This window comes from Takifugu flavidus, chromosome 2 (genome assembly GCF_003711565.1).
Source record: "Takifugu flavidus isolate HTHZ2018 chromosome 2, ASM371156v2, whole genome shotgun sequence".
Classification (NCBI taxonomy): Eukaryota; Metazoa; Chordata; class Actinopteri; order Tetraodontiformes; family Tetraodontidae; genus Takifugu; species Takifugu flavidus.
In genome coordinates, this window is record NC_079521.1 from 2,151,063 (window position 1) to 2,175,481 (window position 24,419).

The 24,419-nt window shown below is 43.6% G+C and overlaps 1 long non-coding RNA gene across 1 annotated transcript in view; it reads right to left on the minus strand.

Annotated features, from left to right (window-relative positions):
• Positions 1-24,419, minus strand: part of LOC130516522 (uncharacterized) — a 230,160-nt gene that overhangs the window by 9,421 nt on the left and 196,320 nt on the right. The window lies entirely within an intron of this gene.

Sequence of the window (24,419 nt, forward strand, 5' to 3'; positions counted from 1 at the left end):
TATTAAGTAAAGTGAATACAACACACCACGTTTTTAATATTAAGTAAAGTGAATACAACACCCCATGCACAGTGTAACCAACGAACGATTGAGAAGACAGGAAGTGACGCAATACGTTACCCAGCTGAAAAAAGCTCAATTGTTGTCAAAGTATGAATAAAACATCTTATTAATACCCGCACTTGAAATGGCTCTCAAACCAAACAAAAACAAATAAACGTGCACAGATAAACAGGACATGTAGCGGCGGGCCAAGCGTGCGGCACATCTGGTGCTCACGGGAAACAGAAACTGGGGTCAGGGTGAAGTTTAGGGAGGCCATGGAGGGGCCTCAAGCGGAGGAGTCTAAGTATCTTGGAGGGGTCACGGGTGAGGGATGGATGGAGCCTGAGACTGACCGGCGGATCAGTAGACAGGCTACAGTGGTCTGGTCATGAAAACCCTGGGAAAGGCCCAGTACAGCTGGCCTATAACATTTGAGGATCCTCCTTGAAGAACAGGATGAAGTGAGAGGGAAGTCTGGCTCTCCCAGCTCAGATGCTGACCTGGATACTGTGGAAGAAGATGGATGGGTGGATGGATGAATTTAGATTTAAAACATAGCTGTTGGGATTCCGAAGGACTATGGCATTACCATGAGAACAATTTCAGTTTCTTTGTGTCATCCTTTTTCTTTCTTACTCAATTATTTCACATATTTTGGGAGTTATTATGTCCTCAGCCAAATCTTTCTCACCATATCAATAAAATGTTCATGTATAGAAACCAAAATGGCAGCTGGAGTCATCCATCAGGAGTAATGTTGTGTTTTTAGGAGCATGTGCTGCTCTGGGTGAGTGCAGGAAGTGGCTCCATGCTCTGGCACACACACAACAATTCTGTGCGATGGTGGCGCCTGAAGCTAAGTCAAATGTAAATCTTAAAGCAGTTTTCCAAATAACTACATTTTAAAAGCAGCAAACAAAAAGAAGAAACCATGTAATTATTAGGACAAATCATTCACATATAAAAGAGGAAAACAGATGAAATCACTAAATAAACTGTCGCTCCACAGCCGCTGATCAATAATACTCAGACTGCAATTGGTGTCAGTAGCAACTCTCTTATCCGAAGGTGTTTCCATCTCATCTTCCTCTACTCATGTCAGCAGTTCAGCCCAGAAAAATGCATTTTTCCATGGTAAAACCCCATCTAGTCAGGAGTTGAATGTGCCCACATTAGACTCCGTAAGGGCTTAAATATTTGCATCAAATTAGCCGTGGTCTAGAACTTGTCTTTATCTTTGAGTTGGTTGAGTTGATTGATTTAAAAAAAGCTACGGAATAATGGGGTACAAACATAAAACCATGCCTCACATTAGCTGTACTTCACCACGTTTAAACTTATAATCAACAAGAGAGAGATAAGTCTAAGAAGCTAAAAGTCCAGGACCCTGCACATCTGCTTTGAAAGACAAAAGAAAACAATAAAACTTTTCTTTCCACTCCATATGGCCAATTAGAAAAGAAATCCTTAGTGATTTTCACCTTAATTATTCCTCAACCTCAACGCCTGAATGAAATCATTTGACCGTAAAGACCTTATAATCAAGGAAAACGGCACCGGAATTAGCACATGCTTCGTTCCTTTCGTACAGGTGAGATAAAAATATTCTTTTATTATGATTCCATTTGATGAAATGTTGTTCAGCTCTCAGCATGTATTAGTTTGAAAAACAACAAAACTAGACAGATCAATTTTTACCGCGAAAGCCAGCTGTCTTGTTTCGTCAGCCATTTTGGAAAATTAGGGCGAAGAGTAAACCAGGTTTTGGATTTATTTCTCTCCAAATCTTCTCCAAGGTCTTGTTTCTTTTTCTCTGCGCCTGTTTTGTTTGAATGACTTGAATTCCTTGTCTGTGTCTTCGTGCACTCCCGAGTGCAAGTGTCCTTGAATGGAAGCTGAATGAAAGCTCCTTCTCATTTAAGGGATAAAAGTGAGGGAAGAGAAGGTTAACCTTGGGCTCCTCCGGTCTTTATGTAATCTAACGTCACGTGCTGCAGGTCTCTATGAAATGTTACACCTTGCGCCTCCCAATGCCTCTGACTCGGCCCACAGGATCCCGTCGTCATTAGGAGATGGATAGGCTCATTTGTTCACTATTTAAATCCTCTTATCTCTGCCTTTCATCACGAAGAGGCGCTCGACTTAGAAACAGTCTTTATTTAAAGTGTGTGTGCTCAGAGGTGTAAAGCAGTTGCTAACCCATGGCAGCATAAATAACAGCAGCGGGATCAACCCTTGTGGCAGGGGTAGAGGGCGAGAGCGGCTTAAAACGTGCACTGTTTCCCCTCCATCAACACAGTCAACTAGGAAATAAACAGAGCATTGCAGGTCATTAATGTACCATTATTCATAAATCTTAGTCATTATCTTTTATCGATTAATATGCCCTGATTGTAATGGGAACATGATGACTCTTATTGCCCCCTGGTGGCTGCAGGGACCAGAGGTCATTCAACCTGTAAACTGGCAGATTGGCAGTTGTTGGACACTGTCTGCAGCTTTGATTGATGTTTTTAAATGGATTCACACGTTCATGAAACTAAGAACCTTTGCTTTATGAAGAATAAAGCCTTTTTTTCTTGACTCCATCTCATATTCAAAGCTACAGAGCAGACAGGTCACCAGTCCAGACACACGCACCAATAAGTCCCACTCAGCGATTCCTGACAGCCTAATGTGCATTCAGAAAAGTTCCCCTATTTGTGCGGCACACCAGTTCTAATCACGACCCGTTTGGAAGTGAACTGGTCAAAATAGTTGAAAACACTGAGTAAAATAGGATGATGCTGATATGTGTTGGTTAGCTGCTCTTAACCACTGAGATGCTTCTAAAGCTACAGCCATGTTGGAGGTTAAAAGGTGCTCAAATTGTTATTTTGTAAATTAAATGTAATGCTTTGTCTTTGGGTCAATTAAATGTGTATTCACTGAATTGTCTTCCTGGTGTTTCTGATGGGATCAAGCGCTATTTTCAGCGACGTGGGTTTGAGCCCTAAATACGTAGCCTTCAAGCTCTTTGATTTTGTGATTTCCACCTTAAGATTACCTCCATCCATCACACCTTGTGGGTCTGAGTAGACGTCAGGAATCCTGTGGCGGGGTAGCGGAGGCTCCGCTTCTCCCGCTGCTGCCGGCTCCACCAGCACCAGCTGCTCCCCGACTGCAGCCTGTTTTTGGACTTTCTGCTTTTCCTCCTTCCGTCCTTCCACATCTGGTACCAGGACCAGGAAACGCCCAGTTCTTTTCAACCCAAAAATGAAGCTCTGCATCTTTCACTACTGCAGGACTGGCACGATTTGATGGTGCTTTAGAGATGATTGACTCCGGGAGTAAAGAATTTGCTTGTGATGGGGATGCGACATGAAAAGGCAAATTATTTGACCAGACTGATAAAACAAATTATCTTTAGCTACGATTACATAAGCTTGGCGGTTTTAATGAGCCCTTGAATATTTTGCAGAGCAGATAAGAGGAGATGAACGCAGCTTGACTCCGGGGGGGGTTAGGGTTAGTGTTAGGGTTGTCTTATTTTACCTGAATTCTGTAAAAGTCGGAGAGAAACAGGAAGAGCAAAGGCGTAGCGTGAAGATTACAGGTGAAAAGCTGAGGGGGAAGGCATTTAGTTTGATTTGTGACAGCTGTCTCAGTACGTTGTGCAAGATTATTTTAGCTCAGTTTTTCAACATCAAATTGTCACCCGGGGTGGAATTAGATGAATTCAATAGTAATCACTGATTCAATTTCTGTCATAATCTCCTCATAAGAATTAGAAGAAAATGTGAGGGTAAAAAGTGGGTGACACCTCCTCATGCATTTATGCAACAGATCAAATATTACGGTATTACAAGTTGACGCGTGTGCCGCAAACTCCCCGGAGTCAAAACAGAATATTTGTCTGAGTTAAAACTGGATCTGCGGAGCATCTGTTATTGTTTGATAAGCCCCGCCGTGCAGAGTCTTAGGTGGGCCCTCTGACTTCGTCTATGGGCGGAGCCAAACTGCTCCTAATAGGACTTAACTGAATGTTTAACAGACGTGGAAAACGCCCCGCTTGCACACATCTATACGACGGCGTGATGCAGATTGGATGCCTGGTTGAAACGGCGTCCTACCTGGGAACCCGGCACGACCAACAATCCTCAAAGGCTTTATCCTCAAACGTACCCCTCTGAAACCCCGTTTTAGTTGATAAGAAAATAAATGGTAAATTTGAGGGAGCCTATCAACAGCAGCCCATGATCAGATACAGAGGCGCCAGCGAGAGTTCAGAGGCAGAGGGGTTTAAACAGGAGCTGGGTGGTAAGCTATGATTGACAAGGCCTCGGCGCCCCCCTTCCCTTGCCTCCTTGGTCTCATTGATGGCTTAATGGTGTCAACAGGAGAGATAGGGTCCTGACTCCTTTATCCTGACAAAATCTTAGACCCATCACCTTCTCTGTTTGCAGTAATTGCAAGAGCAGTGTGGACTCTGCGGGTGGGGGGAAAAAAGGCAAAGTAAAAGCCAAATCAAAAGGCTCAGCTTCAATCCACTTGACCGAGCGGGTCAACGGAAATAAATGACTTTCCTTTGACCGGCCATGCATCCATCTCTTCTGTGTCACCTCTGTCAAGGACACTGAGATCTACCTCCGCTGCGCTCCCGCTCTGAGAAAATAAGAACAGATTGCTGGCTGAACAAAAAGAAAATAAACACACTGCTTCTGCTATAGATGGTTTAGTTTCTTGTCAATGGGCTCTCTACCATCAGCTCACAATAATATTACCTGACAACAACAACAGGAAATACTAAAGCGCCTCATACTGTATGTAGCTCTGCTTTATTTACATTTGAATAGTGGAAAACAGACATTTGTAGTTGAAGACTTGAAAAAAATACCATTAAAAAGTCTCCCGAATGTTGGTGCTTGCTTTCCCAACAAAAGTTGCGAGTGCACGCAGCCAGTCTGCTTTTTTTAAATGAACATAATAGCACGCATTGTAGATTTTACACCCTGCCTTAATGAATATGCAAATAAGGGCATATTTGCTGCAGCGTGCGAAATACGGGCAGGAGAAAATGCAAATACATTTATTTAGCACATGCGATGTGGTTTACCAACCCTGAGAGCAGATTTGGTGGCTGTGATTGCAGCTACGCTGTGACGCCTTTGAGGAGCACACGCATGCTGCTATTGCAGAGGCGACTGCTGTTGTGCACGAGAGAAATGAAAGTGCTGAGGCGGTATAGCCTCACCTGCAAAGAGAAGATGTAGCATTGGTCCACATGCGTGCTAACAACATGGATAAGCAGATGGCTCTCTGCTTACCACCATTTCATCTCTCATATCACTTCAGGAACGTGGACGCCCACTGCAGGCTGTTCCTCCATGAGAAGAAGTAACTAGAGGGAAGTCATTTATGACCGGTGAATTAGCTGAAGCACCTCACCGGAGCTCTAATTGTGCACGAAGGTTGACTGTCCTTGCTGAGTTTTATCTGAATCGCAGATGAAGAAACATCCATCCTCTTAAGCACTCTGCATTGTTAACTACCTTTCAGCTGGTGCCGGTGAACTCGGCAACAAATCCTTTTGGAGGTTTTCACGGTTTTCCCTTCGAGCTGGCTGCCACGGCACCTCGTTCTTTTCATTTGTTGCCCAGGTGCCAGATGGACTCTGTCATCTCAGCTAAACATCATAGCTCTTTCTCTTCCTTTTGGGAGGCAGACCAAGACCTTTCCAGCAAAACTATGTCCAACACGCACTGGACACATTTCTGTCATTTGTTGTGCTCGCTAAATTTCAGACGATGGCGTAGATTTTCATATGGACAACGCGCCATTTAAACGTTTCCTGTTGTTTGAGAACAGGCCCAGAGCAAACCAGAGTCTTTAGCATAGCGGCGATACACAGATCTGAAAATACTTGTAGTCTGATCCACGTTCTGTAGTCGAATGAGGTTTTTGTGACATTAGGGCGGAGGGTCGCGTACTCATTTGCCCGTGAGACAGCTCTATTGCTTATGCATACAATATTACGGCATTTCTGACAGTTTATGAAATAGATATCCCAAATATTGGAAAATGTGTGCACATTTGAAGCAGACTCATACAAAAGAAAGGTGAATGCTAAGGGTCCATCCAGTCAATTTCGATGTGGACTGCCTATTTTGAGGGTTTGTGTCGTTGTACATTGAAACTTTGAGGGGGCTTTAACTGCTCTGATATTTCCCCTCCCTGAATGCAAGTTTGGCCTTCATGTTTATGCTTATTGCTCTGCTTTAAGAATCCTTCATCTAAGGATACCTGAAGCGTGTTGACTGAAAAGATAAAAGAAGGTAAACAATGGAAACATGCGTTCCCCCATTTGTGCTTATAGATATTTGCATTGTCTTCGCGCTTCGGCAACATTTCCCCCCTCTAACAAACCGAGTACCACAACACTCAAAGTAGCAGATGGTGGTCATATGGTTTAGGTTCCAAAACTCATCTGCTGTCCTACTTCTGTAGATGTTGGTAGAAGAAATCGTGCCTTGTGTGCACCCTGGCATGAAATGAAGTGAGTGAAAAAAGAACAAAAATCCTATTTAAAATCCATCACCTCTATCACAAGAACAAGTAGATCAGGCACTACCAGGGATGCAGCTCAGACTAGTACACGCCATAACCTCCATGCACATTCAAGTCTTTGTATCAGGAACACAAGCACTCCCTCCATCTATCTGTAGATGGCAGAGAAGGACGGTGACAGACCTTCAAAGCACATGCATGTGAGCCTTGGCCATTACCACAGTGCTGATAACTGAGCACAGCGGATTAAATCTCTTTTTAAAAAGCCGAGAATGTATAATGATGGGACAGAGATTCCTCAATTTATGCAGCTGCTTTCTGAGAACCCTTAACTGCTCGTACTTAAAGCCGCCATCATTCAGAGTAATAGGTGAAAGCCAAAGTAGTGCAGAGGACAACAACCTGCCATCCATCACTATTTTACCAACACTTGTCTGATTACACAAGCTGTCATTGAGCTGCATTAATCTAGAGCTAAACCCATGAGGTTGGGGAATAAATCATCAAACATTAGCAAGGTCTCTTCATTTCTCAGATAATGAAGACAGTTTTATAATCATATCACACTCAGCCTAATGTAAAACCCCATGGTAAATAAACTGTCGTTTTTCATGCACTGACTATGTTGCCTCCTGATGTGGCTGAGCCGTGAGAGAGAGAGAAAAAAACGACTTCTCCCTGAGTGCGTGTCGATACATTTTGCCACAAACAGGTTAAAAGTCACTGCCGGAGCAGTAAGAAGAGCTGCTGCAGGTGTTTGTCTTTTCCTTTGTGCGTGTCAGAGTGTGGGAGGATATGTGTGTGTGTGTGCGTGGGGATGGTGGTGGTGGTGGTGGGGGGGGGGGGGGGGGGGGGGGGGGGGGTGCAGCACACATGCGTAAGTGCATGTCTGCGCTTGAAATATAGCAGCTTTGTCTGGCCCAGCACAGCAGCAATGTAATTGGCTTTCAGAGGGAAGTAAACAGGACTGTGGCCATGTGGAGGGCAGCTGAAGATTGACCTTCAGGAATGAGAATGAAAGTGGACAGGTTGCTGCTTTGGGCACTCCTCCATGCTAGCTGTGATATGACTGCTGCTGTTACTTTTACTTATATTTCTGTTCCAATGGTGTTGGTGGGGAGTCAGGGAAAGGGTACAAAAACAGACTGCATGTACTTCCGTATCTCTATTACTCACACTTTGCAGGGAGGACATCTCCCCAAGGCTGAATATGTTACTGGTATGGTCCAGGTCATCCATGTTTCTCCCTCTGATAAGGCTGGCTGGGGCCTTTCTTGTCTGTGTCACTGGAATTGTGTGTATTACACATCTGCAGAGGTGAAAGTGAGACACCTGCCGAGCTCCTCTAAAAGGTGTCAGAGGTGACAACGTTCTTTGAGGTTACTGGGGGAAATTCTATCTCCCTAAACCAGGAAAGAGACCCCGTGTGGGAAGGGGCTGCTGGACTAATTAGTCGGTGCAGACCATAATGTGGCCCTGCACACTTGCTTGCATGTGCTTTATGTGCGTCTGTGTCATAAATCTAAATTGTTGGCAGCACAAACTGAAATATTTAAACAGCTATGGAGCAGGATTTTGCTCTTTTTACCCTATAGCACGCACGCACACACACACACAGACACACACAAACAAGCACGCACACACGTATACCCCAGCCCCACTCCATCTCATCTGTTTGTATATACAATAATAATGAGTGCAAATAATGGGCTTGTGCACAGTCTGCAGTGGCATACTATGATGGATGCCAGAGAATTTAATTGGGAATAATGACTTTGTTATTGGGAGATCATTTCTTAACATGTGCATGCCCATAAACAGAAATATACCCACCTACAGAATTCTACAGTGGAACTGAGGCTGGATCAAGTGTCCTCTCTTCCCTATTTTCCACATCTACATTTGGGATTAGAGGCACATGTGGAAACCGCTGAATAAAAGAGACTTTGAAAGCTCACAGATTTGGACAGAAAAGGTCACCATTTGGATTTAAACCCATGAATTAAAGACTGAATCGATGTGCATGGTTTCATAAAATGATGCTACTTAAGATGTAGCCTGCGTACGTGTGTACATTGGTCCCCAGGGGCTCATAACTAAACCTTAGAAAGAAAGAAACAATCTTCAACCTGGTTTTTGCTTTTTAGACGAGTATTTCCTTCTTACTTTGTTTGTTCTTTTAAGAGACTGGCAACTATATCACCCTGCTCTTTTCCTGTGCTGGCTGCTCTCCTTCGATGAATACAAGGAGCAGTGAAGTGAAGGCCGCTTGATTAACTTGAGCTAAGATGGCCGGCCCTGTACACTGATGACTTTTTCCCACTCAATCTTAATTAGCAAGAGGAGATGCTTCCGCAGGTTTGATGAGGTCAAAGCCATTCATTTTCCGGCTCAGCGGGGACCTTTTTGCGCTTCTCCTTTTGTATTGACACTCGGGGATAATCATATCGGTGACCTCTCTCCCGGTCCACTACATCGCTTGCTCGCGCAAGAGTGCACCAGTCATTCTTGCCTTAACGGAAAGGGAATCAACACCCTTCAGCACCATCACTGAAACAGAAAGACAGAATCAATCCGAGCCAATAATCAGAAGGGAGACCGGCTGCCTCTTAGCTCATACACATTTGCTCTTGGTTCAGAGTAAACACTTTTGTATATCTAGATCATTTCATCTAAAAACGTGTCCACACTTGTCCCTACGATGTGGTTTCAAGTCAATTGTTTGTCAAATCCTGACTGGCAATGACTAATCATTTAATTAAGTTTCAGGTCCACAAGCTTTCAGCGCAGTGTATTCGTTAATAAATATAGATGGTCCGCTGCCAGTTCCTCTCATTAATAAAAAGTGTCACTGACACTTTCATAATGTGTGTCTACTTCCACATTTTTTAAGCTATCATGCCTGTATAGTGCTAGTTTCCTGGCTTTTCTTCAACCTTCCCGTTTATGAAAGAGCCGCTCTATTATCCGTCTCACCGCTGTTCCACATGCACGTGTAAGAGTGTATGAATAGACATGTGCCTGAATGGGAAAACATTCATTTCTCTTTTCATTGTATTTAGAATAATCAAATCCTAACCTTAATGCACATTCATATATTGCTAGCTTACGGAGCATCAGTTGTCCACTACTTCTCACACACCCTACAAATTGGTGTTCACACTTTTGAGTGCACTATAGACAGTAGGGTACAGGGCGTGAGTTCAAACACAACCATAGTCCAGCAGATTTAACTCCTCTCAAACAAAATATGACTCTTCTGGATTGCATCTAAAATGACCACAAGAGTTTTACATATACTATAAATATGATTCTTTTTAATTAAACGCCACAGAATGACACTGTGAATATTGGGAAGACAAATATGTTTTTTAGGATGGGTGGGGGGAAGGTCCCCCCTGTGGTTTCTGCCTATGCCTGAGATCCTTCCAGTGTGGTAACAACCTTATTTTATTCATACAGCAAATGTAACACAAAATGCTCTACAGGAAAAAGGTTAAACACCCGGCTACTGACACCTACACCCACTCAGTCATTAGGATGTGTACCCACAACCACTAGCATACGCTCTTCAAAACACAATATAACTAGACACCGAGAAACCAGGTGAGCTTAATTGGGGAGCTGTACACACCAGGAGGTTTCATCAGACACAGCCCCAAGAGGCGCCATCACAGGGGCCGCCCCAAGCAAGACAGACAGAGGGGCCCGCACCGCGACAAAATTGTCTTGACCCCAGTGTATAGCGGACAGGCCCGAGGACAACAGCGCCGCAGGCAGCCCGGACTCGGCTCTCGGTGTGGAGGGCTCCCCATGTGGAAAACACTGGAGCTAGAAGGCATAAACAAGGCAGGATAAAATCAACATTCAAGGCAGGAACAGTATTAGGAGAAAATAAAACCAACAATTAAAAATAATAACAATAATACAAGTAAAACGGATAAATAAAAATATCTGGTATAAAACTTCTTCCTAATGGTTCATAAAAACTGCAGGACATTTTTCATGTGTCCTCCAAAGTTGCCAAAAAACTGTTTATAATTTACACACCATAAAAAGCAAAGCAGTTAAAGGGGATTCCTCAGAAGAATGCAAAGAAAATCACTTAAAAGCAGAGTTAAAAGGGTGAGTCTTGAGCCTGCTTTTAAAAGCGTCAACAGTCTCCTGAGGCTCTCCGGCAGACCGTTCCACAGATGTGGGCCGCGGTAATAAAAAGATGCCTCACTGTGGAGTTTTGTCCTTATTTTTGGAATGACCAGAAGGCGTGAGCCAGAGGACCCCAGAGTCCTCAAATCGTGGAACTGTAAAAGCAGATCTGATAAATGAGAAGGCCCAAGACTGTTTAGTCAGTTCAAGCAAAGGAAAGAAGCTTAAAATCCATGCTGAAACAGAAGGGGAGCCGATGGAGTGATTTTCAAACCGGTGTCAGGTGCCGCTGCCTTCTGGCACTTGTCAGTTGCATTTGGGGAGAACACAAAGCAGGGCGTCGCAGTAATCTCTGCAACTGGAGCTCAAAGCATGGGTGGACGCTGGCAATGTTCCTAAGGTGACTGTAGCCCAGTCAAAAATGACACCCAAGTTGCTGAACGTAGCAATCCTTCATTAGGAAGATCAAAGCGGAATGCTGATGTGTGATGAAAACGTGACCATCGTCTGCATAGGCAGCAAAAAGAGACTTGAGCTGCTCGGTAGTGAAAACCAAAGTCCATCTTTTAGAAAGCCCAGCAGACGTACTGAAGGACATCCTTGTCTCCTAGCCCACTGTGTCAGGGATTGGTCGACTCAGCTCAGCACAACAGTCTCGGCTATATTCAGCACCACCGTGAACTAAACAAAGCAGGTACAGGAGAATACCAGTGAACACATCAAAGGCCGTCTCTTCATTCAGCAAAAGAGCATCAATATTAGCATGATATAAACCTACGATGCAAAAAATAAACCTAATGAAAAAGCAAATCCGTAATTAATTTTTCCCTATCATCCTTTTGGCAGCCTTACTGAGAACCTTACAGAAGTGTTCTCAAGCATCTCAAACACTCTTTCTGTAAGGCATTGCCAATAAAGTGCCAATATTTCTCATAATTGTTGGTTTTATAGTTGCCGTCAGCTGCTGTCAGTGAGGAAGGTTCATGGAGCCGCTCTCTCCTCTGGACCCTTTCCACATAAATCCTCCAGGTTCCAGCCTCTACTTTGCCGAGACCTGGTCCCCTTCAAAGAATTGTGTAAAACAGTCCATCTGCTTCCTTTGTTCCATCGACTTTTGCAGGATGACAGAAGGAACGTCGAGTAGTATTTGAAGAATGAGTTTGACCAGCTGGTGACTGCGAGAGAAAGCTGCTCTGTGGTCAAGATGACAAGAGAGGTTCCATTAAATCGAAATCCATTTTCATCATTTACGGTGATAATTTACTCAGAGCCTCAAAAGGAATCACGAGGGCAGATGGATTCATCAACGGTGTTGTTATTAGTAGTTTGAGTCAAAGACAGTTTATAATGTCTGAGCCGGTACAAATGTGCTTGGAATAAATCAGCGGACAGACAGATGATGCGACAGCAGAGCCACTCCCATGAAAACTGCTCGCAGAAATATAGCTTCCCTTTATGAAAGCGTTGAGCGGCAGCGTGCAGTGGTTTAACTCTTGTGCACATATTAACCATATCAGGCACACACACTCCGCAGTATACAAAAACCAAACAATCATAAAGATCCAGATAGTCCCAAAGGAACAGCTTGACATTTGTGAAAAATATGTTTTCTTTACAGAGATTTTTTTTTCCCTTTCTCCACTCAGGTGATGAGATTGGTGGTGCTCCCTTGGGGTAGTTGGAGCAAGTAGCAGGATGGCGTTGGAGAAAAAGAAGCAAAAAAAAACCCCAAAATCATTATAAAGTATTCTAAATAACCTTTAAAATGAGATAAAGAGGACGCAGTTGATGCTTGACTGGCTGTAAGCGACGAGTAGGAGATTTTGGAAGATGGAAGAGTCGCTTCACAACAAATATCTGTCTATCTTCTCTTTATTCCAATTCACTGGGGGTGCTGGGGACCATGTCAACAGGTGCACACCAAGGACAAGTCACCACTATACAGGGAGAACATCCAATGAAGGAGAACATCTGTTTATGGGGAGAACCTGCAAACTCCACATACTGTAGAAAGGCCTGGTTAGAAGCTGAATCTCTCTCTCCATTGTCAATGAAGCAGCAATATTATACACATTAATAGTTCTTTTTAAACTGAGGGTGGAGCAGGTGGACAAGGACATGACACGGACACGTGTCCACGTCTATGGTGGGTTAAGCCAACAGCTGTCTGCTGGCAACGTCCTCTTCACATATGTAGCTTTTGCTGCTCTGTGGGTTCGTGTTAGCCTCCAGAATTATGCAGAATTATGTGATGTTAGGATCAACACTAGCATTGAGTACAGCTGTGAACGCTACACGTTCAATTCACATTGAAGTGTGTTTGTAGCATTTATTGAATTTTAGTTTTTGATAAAACAAAACTAATAAAAACATGATCGACAGCCCTCATGTGGCTCTGACAACAAAAATGTATCTGCATCTGAGGGATTATCAGATTTGTTTTTGTAGGGACGTATGAGGAACCAAAGAACGTAGAGAATATTAAAACCTGTGGGTGTCAGGGGATTTCTCACATCACTGTAGGCTTCTGTTCCCCTCCCGGAGAAAGCTGTGAAATGTCAGAGAGGCAGAGGAAGTCTGTGTTGAAGCAGACCGTCTTTTGTCATAAACATAATAGAAACTGGAAGAAGATGAGCCAAGTGGAAGCAATGCTGATGTCATGAGCAGGTGTTGTCTGAAAGGAGAAATGCTACTTTTAATATGTGCTACTCCAGAGATCAAGCACTACTTTATATCTTCATAGAACAAATTAAAGACTTATTGGCAGATTTAGATGTTACTGACATATAAAGTAGCCTGTAGTTATGTGAGACACTCGCTTGGATTCTTAAACTCGCTCCTTCAGAAGCTAAATAAAGACCTCTCCTTAAATCATCTGCTTCTTCACTATTGCCTACTGCAATTACTATAAATTCTGCATTTTCCCTATCCATTCACAGAGAATTGATTCATTCTTATAACAGCTAAATGTAGAAATTCAATTTGATGCTTTTTTTTTTAAACCAGTAAATTGCATATAATTAGAGAAGTTTACATGCTGGAAAAGACATTTTATGCAGTCAGTGTTTTTTCAAACTAAGTATGTTCAATATCAAAATGAAAAAATGCAGAAATTGTTCCCACAAGTATAAATTAACAAAATGATTACGACCATTTCTGTTAATGCTGAAGGTCTATCTGAAAACCTAGAAACAATTTTGATTGTAAAAGTGCTACATAAATAAGAATTGATTGATTGATTGATTGATTGATGATTGATTGATTGATTGATTGATTGATTGATTGATTGATTGATAAAAAGTCTATCATGGACGTTCAAGTCTGGGAGATCCAGCAGTACATTTAATTGTTGGTGGGCGATTGAGTCAAAATTGGACCAACAAGATTTAGAACCCCCCCGCTTTTTTACCCCCACTAAGTATAATTTTTTATAATCTGGATTTCCAGCTTTCAAACAAAACACAATGGTTGAAGTCATCCATCATCCATCCATCCATCCATCCATCCATCCATCCATCCATCCATCCATCCATCCATCCATCCATCCATCCATCATCCAGACTTCCCTCTCCCTGGACATGTCCTGTATCCTGTCCAGGAGGATCCTAAGGTGTTCCCAGGCCAACCAAGTGTCCTACATGTCCAACATGTCCTAGGTCTTCCCCAGGCTCTCCTCTTAGTGAGACGAGACTTTCCGGTCCAGAACCATGGCCTTGGACCTGGAGGTGCTGATTCTCATCCCAGCTGCAGACCACCCCAGTACAACATCATAAAGGAGAGATTAGTGGCTCCAAAGTGGACCCCAATTGGACCCCTCCATAAAAATAAGGGACAGATATGGGATGGTGATAAAGGGCAGCTCCGCCGGAGGAACAGGTCTGGCTTACTTTTGACAACGTGAAACCAGCTCCTGCTCCGGTCGTACAGGGAACGTACAGCCCTTAGCGGTCTTCAACAAACAGCTTTAAATGCAGACGTCCACCCCAATGGAGAGAGCAGACGGCATCCATAAATTATAAACTCTGTCTTCCACATCTTGTATTTTTTGAATTAATTTAAAGTATCTTCAAAAAGGCATCTCAATCACTTTTCAAGCTGCTCCTAAAGATCTACTGGGCATCAGTGGGTGCCAATTCAAACCAAGTTTTCTTTTTGTTACAATTGTTATCCAGAGGAATCTATCATAAGATGTAGAGTTTAGCAAATGCAAGAACAGTGAAAAAAGTTTAGTTAAACTTTTAAGAGGGCACACGAGGGGAACCCTCCCCTGTTTACCCCACTGTCCTGTTTTTTTTCTTCCTGAGGGGAAAACCCCATCAGTTAACTCAATTATTAAACGTGGAAAGCAACCAAAAGGGATCAGTTGATTTAGAGCTCAGCTGTATCTTGCCAAAGCTCCCATGCATATGGAAACACACGCATGCGTATGACACGCCATGTTGGCGACTTACGCTGCGTGGCTTGTTTAGATAGGTCTCCTATTGCAAAGGAAAATATTCCACGATTACACGGGATCTGAAGAGAGCCTTACAAACTAATCCAGTGAGTGTTCATGAATGACATGGAATGAACAATGTGATTTGCTTCTCTCTGTTTATTACAAGAGTGTGTAATACAGCATCAGTCGGCGCCTGTGCACAGATGATATGTCATTTTTGTCTCCGTCCAAATGCTTTAATTTACGGAGCTTTGTGGCTTTTTCCTTTCTTCTCTCTCTCTTTTTTTCTTGGGGAAGCAGCTTGGAGCGGATGCTGATAAAAACCTGGGGCGGAGAATGACACCTTGAGAGTGACAGATGAAAAGGAATCAAATTCTCCCTGGAACCAACTGTACGCCACTGATACAGACCCCCGCCACCCTTCCCAGTTCTCCCCTCACAAGCAGACTCCTGCATTAACATATTCAAATGAGAGGTCAGGCTTCGGTTGGACACCATATTTGTCGTGCCGAACAAACTAGAAAGACCAAATTGAATGGCAAAATGAGACGGAGGACAGAAAATTTTGTGAGTTATTGGAATAAAGTAGTTTTAATCACATCAGTGACAATAAAGAATTCAAGAAAAAAATGCAGTTGGTGTTGAGGGTTTGGAAAATATGTGCAAAAAAGACAACCTTCATCTAATTAGAGGGCTAAGCGAAGAGAGGAGGGATCTCTGAAGAAAGTCTTTCTAGAGCTCCTCAACTGCTTCCACCACAGGCAAAAGTCAGAAGCCAAAACGGATTCACAATGACATTCTGATGTTTACCCCTGGCTGTGAAGGACAGATGAGTGAACCTTCATCCCTTAATGAGGTGCGAAGAGGAGACGCTGTCGCAGGTTCTCCTGTTTTGAAGGTAGCTGATATACGAGCTCGGTGTCAAAGGTGAAGGGAAGAGTGGAATGACCTGTGCGTCACAGATTCTGCCAAGCAGCCGCTTCCAGCAGACGCTTCTTCTCCCACTCTTGTTATTCCTCAATGCGAGGGCCCACGCTGTGCAGCAGATTGAAGATACGGCGTTTGGAAATCAACTGCTTGGCTAGGTAATTTGGCTAATGGACTAATCTCAGCTAAACTTTTGTAAACGAGGGTTTTATGAGGTGACTCAGAGAAAGGAACATTTCGCCAATGTCATGGATGATAAACATGCAATTGAGCAATCATGTCAAGATGAAAGCTGTAGCGCTGCTGTAGGGGAATGGAACACCTCGTGCTTGTATCCCCCCGTGGTAATAATGACTTTATTATCTTGAAATGCAATTTGAGGTTTAGACCCTCTAAATCACAAAACCAAGTGGAGTGTTTGTTTTTCCTCCCTTTGTCTCTATTGTTCAGCTCAGCATGCAAAATTGTCAAAACTGGGATGGAGAGCTTCTTTTAATGCCTAAAAAGTCGCTCTAGAACGTGCCCAGTTCATTTCTGCAAACAGATTGTTCAAGAGATCTGTAGTTTTAACATTTTCCTTGGGAAATATTCATCTGCTGTCTCTTGCCCAGTAGCTACAACACCGTCAATAATCACCCAGCAACTAAAATATCACACGGCCAAGCTTGTTTTATCAGTGTACTTTTTTGTGCCTCAGGAAGGCTGAAAACAATGTCAGAGCCTTTCAATTGAGTCACAGTTGGAGAAAATAAATCTTAAGGTCTGTGACAATTTAAGTCAAAAATAAAAATGTCATCAAGTACTTTACCCAGTGCTCTCCTAATCATTTAAAAGCTTTTGCTCAGGGTTTACCTTCTATTCCTCCCGCCTGTTCTTCTATTTACTTCATTTTCATTTTCACATGTCTCTGTAAAGTAATGTTAATGGATTCCATCTACTTATTGGGGCCATAAGAGGTGGGGAAGTGGGGTGGGGGGGGTGGGCTCTAGCTGATTTCAATTTAAAATGGAAGCTTCTGTGCAAAGATTTGGGTGTTGTATTTTTAGCATCATGACTCCACGTTAAAACCTTCACAGGGAGGAAAAATCATTAGCTAGCTGCAAATTTCACATTCTCACTTTTTTATTTTGTGTCATCCAGTAGCTCAGAAAGCAATTTCTGCCTATCGCGCAGACTTTGAAGCTATCACGGCCGAGGACTGAAGTGACAGACACACAATATGTTGGTAAATTAGGACTAACCAGCAGCGTGATGGAGGGCAGTTCTATAGGGGTCTGACACAACATCTCCACTAACACTATGATGAAGAAGTCTAAAGCGGCCAGAAGCATTGTGGCAACAAAGTTCTCTCTCTCTCTGACACACACCACACACACAGACACACACGCCTTGTTTGCCTGCTGACTGTGGATATTGCTGATCCATGTCTGGTCCTCCAGCGATGGGTCAGTGATTGGCAGGTAAGTGGCTGCTCTGTTGACAACATGGCTGTGGGATCCAAACCCACATTGCCCTTGATCTGAAGCTACCGGAGCTGCATACATTTAGATTAACATCAAGGGTACCCAAAGGACTCGACTCTTGGTTTGCTTCGCAATCAAAATAATAAAAGTGTATATGACACAAACCCACTCTAGCTTAAGCATATTGTTTCAAAACGTGTTGTTTTCGCTACATAGCGATACGAGACTCGCTGAGCAGAAATCCTGCTCGCTCACCAGTGATTACTAACATTAAAATACAACAACCTGGTGAGTTCAACCAGCTTTAATGGTTTGGACTGGTTCATCTGTTTTCTTCATATTTAAATCTCACTGAAAGACAAAAATAAATGTGGACAGGATGATGGCAAGGAGAGGAAGAGGAATCTGCAGACTGGCATGCTGAAGAAAAGTGCCTGAGGTCTGACTGTGTGTGTGTGTGTGTGTGTGTGTGTGTGTGTGTGTGTGTGTGTGTGTGTGTGTGTGTGTGAAGAGGAGTATGCCCTCCCCCAGATACTCATTGCATGTTGTGAACGTTCTTTTTACCTGCAGGTCATAATCTCATGGCAACTGAAAGGTACCTTTATGCCACTCGGTGCCCTACTATTTGGCTACCTCTAGCAAGATGCTATATATGTGTTCTGCTCATAAAACTCTCTCTCTCTCGCATACCCCCCCCACACACACACACCTCCTGCTCAGACTGTCCATTACCCCCTCAGTGTGTCGTGTACCAGTGCAGGACTTCACCTGCAGTGAAGGTTGTGTTTCTTTCTTTTTGGACCCCAACTGTCTGCTTTTTCATCATTTGTTTGCATCATTGAACACTATTTTTTTCCCAACACACGCTGATTCTCTTGCCGCCAGGGAACTTCGCAGCGCTCTTATCCACCGTGTCTGGAACCATCTACGGAAGAGTTTCCTCCTCTGAAATTTCAGGGCGAAATTACATGCTGCCATTGTTGCACACAGAGTGAAGTTCGGAGTTTCTTGTTCGGAGTTTGCTTCCAGATTGATTTTAGTGAACACTACACACAATAAACTCAGTAACAAAGATGTTTTACAGCATTTGTGCAGTCAAGTAGCATTTGAGGTGCATGCACCACTCATAGAAGTCACCTGCATTCCTTTTGCTTTTTCATCTCTGAATGGTGCCTACTTAACTTACTGACTTCTCCATTTGAAGAAATCACATTTTATACACAACTAACAGTGTGGTTACATCAAAAGCTTACTTATTTCTTACTTTCACAAAGGTATTAAATTGGCTTCTGTAGACTTTTAATGTCGGAGACTACTCAGAGGAATAAATGTCACCTTAGCTGTTTTCAGGGTTGTATATTTGGGTAGTTATAGCAGTTTTTTGTAGCTACTCTAAATTATAGCAAATTAATCTCTTAAAAAGAGTTGGTGTTGCAGCTCCTTTCCTCTACGTGTGTGTTAAAATCTCTTTTAAAGTGTGTGTGTGTGGGTCAAGAGGTTTGGTGCTGAGGACTACTCCAGCGTCGCCTCCTCTGCACACAACTTGCGTGTTGCGCGTGACGCTGGCGTGTGATGGCAATCGGCAACCGTCCTGTTTTGTAACAGTAGTTGTCACCTGTGAGTTGTGATGAAAGGTCTGTGCTCTGCCGTAGGTGTATGTTACCTGACCAGCGCGCTCCTAAAAGCCTCTCATTTACATTTAGAGTGAATGCCGTACTGTCAGCAATGATCCGTTCCTCGCAGACAAATCCCCCACCGCCTCTCTGCCTTCCGCCTTTCAGTACACAGACTAAAACAATCACGGCGAGGCATCAGACACACTAATTTGGCATCACGGTCCTTACCGGCACAAGTGTGAGTCTGCAAGATGGAATGAAAAGACAAAATGTCAGCAAGTTGAAACTGGGAGGTTTTTTTTTTAATTCATTAAAAAAAACAGTACAAGTGTTCTCAATATCCTTTGTTTGAACTTTGTTGTAGAGATGCTTTTAATAAGACTCATGTCAAAGTCTATATGGGAATTTTGCTGCAGACACATTATTAACGACGCTTCTAAAACGATTATCAACCCGTTTACTGATAGAAATGCTCAGAGCACATTTATTCAAGCAGCACCTGGACATCAGGTAAACATCCAATAAGCAACAGCTCATCCTTTACCTTTGTGGCTTCCATAATTAAAGACTTCACACTTCTCAGTATCTTTGTATTGAGGGCGCGTGCTTAATCCTCGTTCTTAGAAACTAAAAAGAAAAAGAGGAGAAAGTTACATTCAAGCTGAAATAGAACTTCAGATTATGATGAGGAAACAAACCAAAAAACAAAAGAGAACGTTTCTATGGCTGAGTTTTGGTATTTGTGGCTTTAAAATGAGGGTTGTGATGCTGTGTTGTGCAGCTTCTCTGATCCTCTCATGATTATCAGGGATTTCTAAGCCTCTTGTGATCCTGCTGTATCTCATTTTTAATCGTGCCTAAAGTCCACTTTATAAGAGCTGCAATGTTAATGACTTTACATCTTAGCTAACGCTACCGTACCAACCAACAAAACATCAAATTAAAATGAGTCGAACCGCACGAGACGTGTCTTGACTTTTAAAAAGGGGCAGGGCAGCACAGAGCTGCTCAGATTTGCCCCGAGGTGAGTTTCATAACTTCCTCACCACACTTCATAAGTGGCTAAATATTGCTCCAGTACTTCAGTGGCTTCGGAAAGCTGCTGCAATTTGTCTCCCACGCCAGCTGTGACCAGCAGCTGAGTGTCACCAGAGGACCAAATTACATAATGTTTTGGTTGTGGTTTACTTCTTAATATAACTGTTATTAGTTCTGTTCTAACGCAGCAGAGGGCCAAAGGCGCTCTGTCACCACAGGAGCGCTAACGCACATAAAGTGATAATATGTGTGTTTATTATCAAAGGCATTTGTTTTCTGAAAGGTTATTAATCAAATATCAAGCGCGACTAGAAAATGAAATCTGACCGGCACGAATGAATTTACATCCGTCATTTCCTTTGGTCTCGGGAGAGCAAGTCAAGCAGAAGCACCTTACCAATGCAGAGAAGGCTGCTTAATTGGTTTTATTTCCATATTCTCCATATCAAATTAAGAATACTAATGTGAGTCCTGACAGAAGTCAGAAGACAGCTGCTATAGTTGTGCTTTTAATGTTTGCATGTCAACTCACATCTTTTGATTCTTATATCAAAATGCTCATATCTTAAAAGCACAACTAACGGCTCACTATAGGCAACCAACCAACCAACCAACCAACCAACCAACTGACCGATCAATCAACCAACCAACCGACCGACAGACCAACCAACCAACCAACCAACCGACCGACCGACCGACCGACCGACCGACCGACCGACCAACCCACCACCAACCAACCAACCGACCAACCAACCACCAACCGACCAACCAACCGACCAACAACCAACCAACCGACAACCAACCAACCAACCAACCAACCAACCAACCCACCAACCAACCGACCCACCGACCGATCAACCAACCAACCAACCAACCCACCGACCAACCCACCGACCGACCAACCCACCAACCAACCAACCCACCGACCGACCAACCCACCGACCAACCCACCGACCGACCAACCCACCAACCAACCGACCGACCGACCAACCAACCGACCCACCAACCAACCCACCAACCAACCAACCAACCGACCGACCGATCAACCGACCGACCGATCAACCGACCGACCGATCAACCAACCAACCCACCGACCACCCACCGACCGACCACCAACCAACCGACCACCAACCAACCAACCGACCCACCGACCGATCAACCAACCAACCCACCAACCAACCAACCGACCGACGATCAACCAACCACCCACCACCAACCAACTATGCTAACACAACAACATTGTTCTATTAGAGAAATACGCTATTAATCTCCCACGATGTATAACCCTACAAATTATTTTTGTAAAATAATAAGTACCTACATTTTTTGGAGGGGGAGGGGCATCTCAAAAATAAGAAAAAAAATATGAAGAAGCTACAGCTGTAATGTTTTACCTTAAAAGTGCAGGTCTCCATCTTTAGCCCATCTCAGTCTTTTAAATCAAAAACCCAGCAAAAGATGTGGTTATCATCCATCCATCCATCATCCATCCATCCATCCATCCATCCATCCATCCATCCATCCATCCATCCATCCATCATCCATCCACCCATCCACCCATCCATCCATCCATCCATCCATCCATCCATCCATCCATCCATCATCCATCCATCCATCCATCCATCCATCATCCATCCATCCATCCATCCATCCATCCATCCATCCATCATCCATCCATCCATCCATCATCCATCCACCCATCCATCCATCCATCCATCCATCATCCATCCACCCATCCATCCATCCATCCATCCATCCATCCATCATCCATCCATCCATCCATCCATCCATCCATCCATCCATCCATCCATCCATCCTTTACCACATCTCTCTGGCTACTATTCACTTACTGGTCATGGGGGTGGCAGCGGGGGGGGGGGGGGGGGAGGGGGGGGGTGACTTTGATAGGTTTAGTGCTGAAGTTTATCCCAGATGTTAGAGCACACTCCTGGACAGGCAGAGACAAACAACCACATTCAGGCCTGAGCATAATTTAAACTACACATGTCATGTATTTGGACTGCCAGAGTATCCAGGCAGAAGCCACATAGAAACGGGAAGAACAGAAAAGTCCCTGGCCCCCAGTGGATTAGAGAGGAAGGATCCAGGAAATTCAGGAATTAGCCAAACTGGACCAGAAACATCCTCCAATGTGTTAACTTTTACTACCCCGTCAGTCCACTCTAAGTGAATTAATTCAACTAAAAACACATCAGGTCAATCTGCTTCATTATAATTTATTTTTCTGTTCACTGTGAGTAAATGTTGCCTTTGTAGCAGCAGATAAAAGAGCAGCATGCATGATTCAGATACTCTGGATGTGTACATCCTATTGATGTGTGAGGGATCTTCTTTGAATCATTATGACAGTAAAATGGTACTTTTTCACTTGAAATGACAAATGTCGAAAAAATAAAGGTATAATAGAAAAATCATGCAAGTGCTGTATAAACTGTATAGAAGTTGGACAGAAAGCATGAAAACATTTAAGGTTACATCCAAATTAACACATTTCCTTAATTCTGAGGTGAAAACATATATTATATATGAGTTATTATATTATAATTGACCAAGTCTCATGTGTGATAAGGTGAAAATTGCTCTTTCAAAAGCACATCCAGATTTTAAAAGAGGCTTCATGATTACGCTCACATTCCACCCACTTCTTTTCAGCTTACTCCTCAAATGGGCGTGAAATGGTGAGCGTTGACATTAGTGCCCTGTTGTATATGTATATATCAGTTATACCCTAGTTGGTTGCTGCTAATGCTCTTTCAGTAATCAGCCATTATGGTCCTGCAACAAAGAGGTTTAATTGTGGACTCCTTGAGTTGCTCCATGTATATTTACCACGATGGAATTATGAGGAAATGCTGCCGCTGCCGCAACTGTTCAAGCCTGAGCCACACAAGGTTCAACATGGCTCCATTTGAAACGGCGCTCACTCATTCGGCTTGTGAGGTCGTGCTCAGCGACACACAGTATCTCACCTTGTCTTGTCTTCCGGCTTCATCTCCTGGCTTCCATCCGTCTCTCCGTCACATCCATCACCTGTGGTGTCTTGTTTTATCGTCACCTGTGTCGCCCTTGCCTCTGTTCTCTCTCTATTTAAACTGCGCTCTTCATCTTTTCTGCATGCTCACGCTTTGCATTAAACACATGATGCTGCAACATCATCCATGTCTGGTCTTTATGTTTCATTCCTTTTCAGGTTTTCCTACATTTGTCATCCAATAATTCCACTACGAATAATGTTGCACTTCCTTGGTCGGCCCTTTTCACACAATTGTAAAAACATTCTCTTTGTTTTTATTGCAGTAATAAAGTAACTGCTAAAATATCTGCCTCCAGTCTTCAGCCGACTGTTCAGTTGAATCAGTTGAATTCCAGCAGAATAATTGAACTCTTAACGGAGTCTTTTACACATGTGTTTTTCTCTGACCTGCTAGCTTTGCGAGGGATTGCAGCTCTTTGGGAAGACCCTGACACGCTGTCTTTGATTCTGGCACTTCCTGACATGAACAAATGCGTATGCAACGATGTTCATCAAGCCGAGAGGGGCTGGATGTGACGTAAGCTTGGACAACTGAGCAGAGGACTAGCAGACACGGGCTATTGTTAAACCTCTTTTTCTGGCTTGTACTGTCAAAAGCTGGAGGAAAGTGCTACCAAACAACCCCCGACCCCACCCCAGCCTATAAAAACAAACATGCCATACGCCTGTCTGAGAGCGAGCTGTGCAGCTTTTTGAGCTCAGCGTGACGGCATTTGATATTCATAGAAGGGGAGAGAAGGAGAGAGTGAAACAACAGCGGGGGCGCTGCCTTACGCGTGATATTACATTGTAATTATGATTTGGATGCGGGATCTGAGGGAGCGTTGAGGGCGCGAAACAAACGGGCAAGAAATGTATGCACACACACGGACCACACACACATGCACACGTGCCCACGCACCCTCACACATGAGGTGCAGTCATGGCTCCTTTGTGCACCCTCAAGCGACCAGTGGCTGCACCATCGGAGGGGTAATATGGGATCAGGTGCGGTGCAGCGCGTCCCACATTCCAGGCTGCCGCCATCGACAGGCTGCACTGATTAGGTTGTTTACCATCAATATCTGCAGATGTCAATGTGGGCACCTTTGAGAAAATGGATTTTTTTTTCTCAAGCAGTGTGAAAGAATTCCGCCCCACATATG